Genomic DNA, 8145 nt, shown 5'->3' on the forward strand with positions numbered 1-8145 from the left:
GAGAGATATTCCATTTCACTGTATTGAGAATCGTTCTCTTGGAAAACCACTTCTAGTCTAAAAGTACCCTCAGAAAGTGTTCTGCTTCTGGAAGATAACTGTGGTTCAATTACAGATGATATTTGGTAGCCTTTTTTTAATCTTTTGGAGAATTTTTTAGTGCTCTGTAGAGAGTTGAAGAGTGTGTGTGTGTGTGGGGGGTGAGAGTAAGCTGATAAAATGCTATTATTGAAGAACTTGAGGCAACCATGAAATTTAAGCTTTGTATTAAGTTCTACGACAAATGGCACCAGCTTCTCTTACAGGGTATGTGCATCATAGATTTGGTAGCAGTAAAAGACAGATGTGGGTCTCCATTTGGCCTCATGGGTTGCAGATTCTCCTCATAGGTTCCAATTTTTCTCTGTTCTACTATACATCTAGCTTTCTTTCCAGACTGCTGGCCTAGCTGAACTTTTGAGACTTGAGGCTTAGCACAAGATGCACAGGCAAAAGCCTTGCATAGATTTCTGCAACAGTTCCCACAACTGTGTGAGGCGAAAGGTCTCTAAAATAAATCTCTAATCTATATCACTCATAGTGATTCTACTTCTCAAGCCAAATCCTGATGGATAAAGTAGTAATAGAGAGACATGAAGAAATTAATTAAAGGGATTAATGCCCAAACACTCTCAAAGAGAGTTAGTAGAAGAACCTAAAAGCATGGCTTTACCTTCTTGAGTTGATTCCATATCCCTGAATGCATACATCTATAGTCCTTATTTTATTTTAGAGATTATTTTACACAATAATACTGAGTTTCTCCAAAAGAAGAAAGAACATAGCTCCTAGTAGCTACTCCTTCAAACATTCACTCTCAAGTCCACTAGTCTTCAGTCTGAAGTGTCTTAGTTCCACTTTTCCCTGCCTACTTCTGACTACTTGGAGAGTTTGTCCACCAGACTATGTTACCTGCCCTTAAAAAAACTACCATAGGTTTTTCTCTTTGTGTATTAAGAGTCAATTCTTTACAGTTTCGTAATTCACTGCAAACTTTTGAAGGAAGTGATGCTCACATTATCTTTTCCTTCTGTAAAGATCAGCAGAGCTCTGATACTTCCAGCAGAAGCTGAGTACAGCAATGACCACATCTTCTAGTCCACACTAAATTACCCATAATGTGAATGGGAGCAGTGCATACAGACAGCCATTTCCTTTTATTCCAGCAAGCTTGGTTTTTGGCAAGCTGGGCCCTTCATTTTTCTTCCTTGATAGCTGTATCTGAGTCATGGGTCCACCGTGCAGGGCCTTTCTTTTCCCTTACAGTGTTATCAATTATTCCACAGGTGTTTACTGAGTAGTTCCATGCACCAGGCACAGATCCAAGCCTAGGTCTAGGCTGAGATGAGATATGTGATGAAAGAAGCCTCTTCAGTTTGTCTGAGGACATAATATATTCTTGGGCGTACAGGCTACACAAAGAAGGCAGTTGTAGTAGCTTCTGTTGAGGTTAAAAATATATATATAAAGGTGCTTTTTAAATTTTACCTAACCTGCCACTGCTAGAGTTTTATGTAATGTGAATAGAATTCTCATTCTTTTCCCTAGGATAACCCTCAACGTTTCCATCACAACACAATTAATAGGTGGCTGGGAATAAACGGTTTACAGCAGATCTCTAGGATTTGCTTATTAAACATGCTATCCCCAAGGCATGGGCTTTTGACTTATCCACTAAACATACATTCAAATGATCATTCTATAGATGGCGTTGTAGATTGGGAGTCCTACTTAGGATATGAAAAGAAAAATCAATTCTCTTTTTTACTCTTTTTCCATTCTTCAGTACATCCTACACAACAATAAGATAGCAGTCAGCAACCCATTTGTACCAACAGCAAGAAAGAAGCAGTATCTATTGTTAACTTTTTACAAATGCAAGTTTAAAACTAAAAGAAATCAAAATAGGGAGTATATAAATGATTGCAATTTTACTAAAAGACAAAGCTTAGTTATACACTCAAACACATAACGCAAAATACACTGATGTGCACTAAAATACATCCCAAGGAAGAATCTCATAATTATGTTTATAAGTAGAAGACAGGGTAGTCACATTCTGAGTAGTATATTCAGTTTTGTTCAATTTTCTGAATAAATGACTGCAAAATAGTACATCTACCTAAAGCAGTGATGCCTAAAATATGTTTTTAAACCTAAGGGGGAAAAGGAGCTTCTCTGCTTCACTATTAAAATACTTTGGATTCATTTTTCAGTGTTGGCTCCTTTTCTCTTACTACTTTATTAAGGATACATTAGTAGCTTTTAAACTTTAGTAATGAATATTTACAACAACAACTATAAAAATATGTTATTAAAGAAACCATTTCTGAAAGCACTTTAAAACTGTGGACCATGTGGAAAAAATGTATAAAACACACAAACAAAAAGATTTAAAGGCTGCCTCAGTCACTATTATTATTTATGTATTCATTTATATTTGTACACTCAGTGCTTTTGGAAACGATTTAGGGCAACTTATAAAAATACATAGTGCAACAAAATGCATATCAACAAGAAGTAAAGAATTTGTGGGAAAGGTAAATGAGGGTGGAAACAATAGAATAAATTAAAAAGTTATACAAAATGCACGCCCTGGATTATAATAGCTAATACAGAGCCTCTAATTTGGCAGTGCACTGTCTATAACAGTAAACCCAGAGGAAACACAGTTACTTGAACCATAGCTTCCAATATATGACGATAGGCCAGTTTCTCAAAGAAGCACATTTACTGCTCATACAGACACCAGAGACAAATACCTTCACTAATCAAGGTGATATGTTTTGTTTCTATTTTCTTGTTTTCAACATATATATATATATATATATATATATATATATAAAATTTTAACATACTCCGGCACAATTAAATATATATGCAGTTCTGGAGTATCAAAATCCAGGTACACAGCACACAGCGTTCTGGTCTTTTGCGTTAATCCAACTATAGATTTGAAAATATCAGGTGAGACGATTCTTAATCATTTCTTAGTTACAGACCACTTTGAATACCTGATGAAAATAATAGATTGCCTGTTAAAATTCATATGCATAAAATTTATATGTCCTTTTAAGGTGCTCTTAGATCCTCCCTTAACCAAGGTAAGGTAAGAATCTCTGAGCAAGAAAAATAGATGGACTACTTAATGTTCAGGAAATCCTTTGTAAATATTATTTATTTCCACAAAGATTTCGAGACACTGAACAGCACTGATTTGAGGTAGTTCTCCCTGACGAGACCCTAGTGCACGTACTCTGTGCTGTTGCTTAGACGAAAGCCAGACAGGAGTTAATAGGTTAAGTGGTGGTCGGGGGGGGGGCGGTCAGGAATCAGCCCTTAATGAGAGACAGAGAATAAAAATGATACACAGGAAAAATGCCTAATGTAATAGAAGGTCTTTCTTCCTCTGTAGGACATAGAAGAATTCCTGAAAGGAGGCCCTAGAATCTCCACAGGGCTATCGGGAAATCATACCATCAAATGAATGCATAGATAGTGAAAGCTTTAAAGGTCTATAGAAAAATGATGGCAATAAGAATATTAGTCTAGAAAATACGCGCAGCCCATTTTAGTTGCGGGGGGAGGGCAAAATTCCACCCCCACCTGCCTCTCTTGGTTCTTATAGCTGGTCAAATAATTAAAATGGTATGACTTTTTAGTTCTTTTATAGCTTTACTTTCTCAATACTTTATGATTAAATTATTATAATGGTAAAGTGTTATTTACAATAAGAAAAATCTATTTTTTAAAGAAAGGATATATATTAAGTCAAAATCTGTATTGGAGGTGTATTCTGGACTCCTTGCTTATGTGGCAGAGTCTGCATTCAAACCTAGTTTGCTAATCTTTCTTCTCTATTACTCTCTTGGGTTAATCGACACTGTAGGCCTTTAATCAACCAATGTTTCCTTTCCTTCTAAAAGGCAGAAAGATGAGAGGGAAATAATATAGGAAGGGGCATGTATATAATAACTACAAAATTCCAGGCACTGTTTGAAGTATTTTACATATATTTACTCATTTTATCTCTCCAACAACCCAGCACTATTATTATCTTCAGCTTATACATCTAGACTAGTGCAAGAAGCCAGAATTACTTGGAGAAAGAAAGACAATAAATACACATAATTGTAGAATATAAACCTTTACAGTTTTTATAGAGATTGTCTGTAACCTTAGTGCCTGCCATGTCTCTTAGACACCATGAGCTAAATAAAATTACTAAAATCCTGAAAACCAGAATAGAAACTTTTCTCTTTTAAATTTCCTGGATGCAAAGGATCATGGTTACTAAAAGGGCATGGTTCCACTCTACCAGTGACAATCAGAAAGTGAAAGAATCTTTGACAGCACTTATCTTTAAAAAATCATTTCATAAATGAAAAAGTTGTGTACCAGTGTAGATGGAAATAGCCCGTATTATCTATTACCGCATAACAAATTACTGCAAAATTTAGTGACTTAAGACAAGAAACATTTTTTTACCTCACACAGTTTCTGAGGGTTAGGAATCCAGAATTAGCTTAGCCATGTGTTTCTGACTCAGGGTCTCTCATGAAGTTGCAGTCAAGCTGTTGGCTGGTCTGCATCTCTATGGCTTGAGTGAGGGTAGAAAATCTGTTTCCAAGCTCCTTCACAGGGCTATTAGTAAGAGGTTTCTGTTCCTCACTATTTGGGCCTCACCATGGGGCTTCCCCAAGATTGAGTGCTCAGAGAGAGAGAGAGAGAGAGAGAGAGAGAGAGAGTACAACCAAGTTGGAAGCTATAATCTCTTAACTTAAGCTCAGAAGATATATACTATCCCATATTTGATTCGTCAAATAGACCAACTCTAGTGCAATTCACAAGGGTGTAGACACCAGGAAGCATTAGGGACCATCTTTGAGGCTGGCTACCACAGAACCCTTGTTTTGTAATCCAAAGATTTGAGTTAATAAAGACCTTTGGGTAGTAGGGGAAGATGAAACTCCACTCTTTCCTTACTCTCCCCCAAAGTTTCATGATCAGAAAAGATGACCCTTGCCCTTTGATTTTAGAGGAACTGGATATCATCCTGATTTTTTCTCATCCTTGGGAGACATAAAGCAATAGTCCATTTGAGCAGCGAAGTGATGTACTGAATGCCCCCGCTAAAATCCTGAATTCCCCTGCTTTTGTGCATTTTCCAGGTAAAGCAATGGATTTACTAGAAAAGCCTATTGTTAATCAAAAGCTGAGGCAGTTTTCTTAACAGGAGGAGCTGAACAGAGTAGCAGAGCAATTGTACCTACACTTTTGAGGTGCCATATTCTTCATTCTTGTCAAAGTTCCCATTTATCCTCCTGGGATCCATGAAATAGTTTAGCTCTTCAAGGACTTATGAACTCTTCTTTGATGTTTTCCTGAGAAGTTTTCTGTATGCTTCAAGACAGAACATTGAATTAAGTTAGCCCCAAGGCCAACCTACATACTAGGCTGAGAATTCATATGCTGTTCTTTATTCAATCTTAATTAGGATAGTAGGAGTGATGCAGTCTAGAATGACAATCAGGTGCGAAGCTTACTATTGCATAGAGAGGGTTTTGTGTAGTGTAAACCTTGCTTTAAATTTGCCTCTTTAAACATGATTTTTAAAGAAGACACACATTGTTCAATGTATTATTAGGTACAATCAATATATACAGTTTTAGAATAGGCTTGCAATCAGGGAGAATTAGAGCAAGCAAGAAGGATTTTTGTGCTAAGCTTTATTGCTCAGAGTGACTACTTACATGGAACAAATGTAGTTCAAGTATCAGCCAGTCTCTTCTTCATTTATTTTAAGAGATATGCTGTTTTTTTTTCCTTATTGATTTTTCTCTGCTCATTACGGATCACTTCATCTCCCTTTGATTTGTTTCTCTTACGGCCTTGGTACTTCTTGTAGGTGCTTCACTTTTCACTAATGGCGATGGCTGGCTATTGACCAAATATGACATGACTACTGAATTGAAACTTTGTACATCATTATAGCTTAATATTGGTAAATACAGATTTATATACTCCAAATTAGCTCTGTCAATAGCATTAAGAAATGTAGGATCTAGCAGGGGACAAAATCATAATAAAAATATCCAGTTTAGGTCTCTCCTAATACTATATGGTAAAATAATTATCCTTATCTAAAATTAAGTGAAGGAAAAGATTCCACAAACATCCGTGTACTTAATGAATATCTATGTTCTTTCACTGGGATTTTTATTTACTTGGTAATAGAACTGAAAAATAAAATTAATCCTATATGGTAACTATTTGGCCATTGAATAAACAAACCAAAAAAAAAAACCCACTGATTTTGTTAATTTTTTTTCTTTTTGGGTGCTGCATTTGACAAGCCTAACTTTCTCAAGAACAGTAATTGCTATTTAGCCCACTTTGTCAGTATGGAGTTGCAGAAAACAGATGATAATTGTGCATTATATCCACTGTTTTCTAACCTGTTTCTGTGACCCACAGGAGTTACTGACTCTTCATTTTTTCCCAAAGGTTGCATTTGTAATATAACATATTCTACAGAATATGTGCCTATAGCAGAAAGTGGAAATATATTCCTTTGTGAAATGTGCATGTTTTGGTAACATGGATAATCAGATACAGGATGTATGAGGCACAAGAAATGATAAGAGAGAAGAAGCTAAAACAAAATCTAAAAATCAAAGAGAATCCTATGTTTTTTGTCATACGTGTAAGCGCCCCAGAAATGATGTATGCATCTTATAACAGGACACACTCGTAGGAACTGGAGGAACTATAAGATGCAGAGCTGGGTGTTGATATTTTATTCAAATTTTTATTTGGATGTGGACCTTTTTCTTTTTCAGCTTGAGCATATAACTACGTGATCATCTATACGAATGAGGTAAGTCAACACCTCGTACTGACTTCCTTTCCCGTTCTCCTCAGTGGTTTCACTGTACCTTCACTACTCTCCTGGAGTCCCTAGCCAGCCTCTTGAATGATACCCTCACCTTGGCGTTCAAACACGTTCACTCCTTTCCACTCAGAAAACAAACAAAATGATCAACGTATTTCAGCTTCCACTTCTTTCTCCTCTTCTGACACAGGCTCTCAAAAGTAATCTACACCCACTTTTTTCACTCTTATGCCTCCCAGTGAATCTTGAATCCACTGCACTGTATATTTCCCTCAACGATCCCACTGAAACTACCTGAAATTGACCTCTGGATTGTCAAATAGACTTTTCATTTTTCACCTTCCTTCATTTCTTTGTGATATCTGCCTTCGAGAACATTCCTTTCTCTTTCAGCTTAAATGGCAGTACTATGTTGATTTTCCTTCTTGTCATTCACTATTAGTTATCTGGCTGGTTTAGCGTTAGTTTTTCATCTGCTCTCTTGTCCACAGATGAACGACATCTTTGTTCCTATTATGGTCTTTATACAGTCCCTTCCATGATATCAACCATACAAAATTATTTTTGCATTATTGAACTTTCTCCTGAGTGCAAGGCTCATTTTAATTCACCTATGAAACTCTGAACATCTATATAGTTCTCTAATAGAAATCTCAAGTATATTATGTACAAAAATAGTAATAACAATATATGATAGAAATATTAATACATTTCATATACATTATCTGTTTTAATCTCCATAATAACCCCTTGAAAGGAGTTACTCTATGTGTTTTACCATGAACGAAACTAAGAATCAGAATGATTAACGTGCACGATGTCAAAAAACTAGTAAGGGCAAGTACAGTGATTTGAATTCAAGTCTATCTGATTGCTAAATTTTACTGCTTCCCCCCAAAATTTTATATGCAATAAAATCTTCTTTTTCACCTTGTCTAAAGCTCAGTTAATGACTCTAGCATGCACCAATCACTCATACTTGAAATATAAGAGACAACTCTGACCACTGCAAATCCAATAATACCCACATCCAATTGGTTTATTAGTTTTGATGTATGAGTATCAAAAATGTCTTTAAATAAATCTCCTGCTTCCCTTTTTTCTTCCAGTACCCTCGCTCACAGACTTTCTAATCCCAGCTCTCTCTAAATCATCTTCCACTCACTGTGTGAGTTATCATTCTTAAACTTAAGCCTTTTCATATCATTCCC

At 36.1% G+C, this 8145-nt stretch overlaps 1 long non-coding RNA gene across 1 annotated transcript; it reads right to left on the minus strand.

Moving 5' to 3' along the window:
* Window positions 1–4533: 4533 nt before the first annotated feature.
* On the minus strand, window positions 4534–6419 carry LOC131401019 (uncharacterized). Its single transcript, XR_009217602.1, has 3 exons — window positions 5793–6419; window positions 5313–5442; window positions 4534–4750 (listed from the first exon to the last, which is right to left on the minus strand). It is a non-coding gene; the product is annotated as an uncharacterized LOC131401019 (long non-coding RNA).
* Window positions 6420–8145: the final 1726 nt, after the last annotated feature.

Source organism: Diceros bicornis, chromosome 1, assembly GCF_020826845.1.
Source record: "Diceros bicornis minor isolate mBicDic1 chromosome 1, mDicBic1.mat.cur, whole genome shotgun sequence".
In the NCBI taxonomy this organism is placed as follows: Eukaryota; Metazoa; Chordata; class Mammalia; order Perissodactyla; family Rhinocerotidae; genus Diceros; species Diceros bicornis.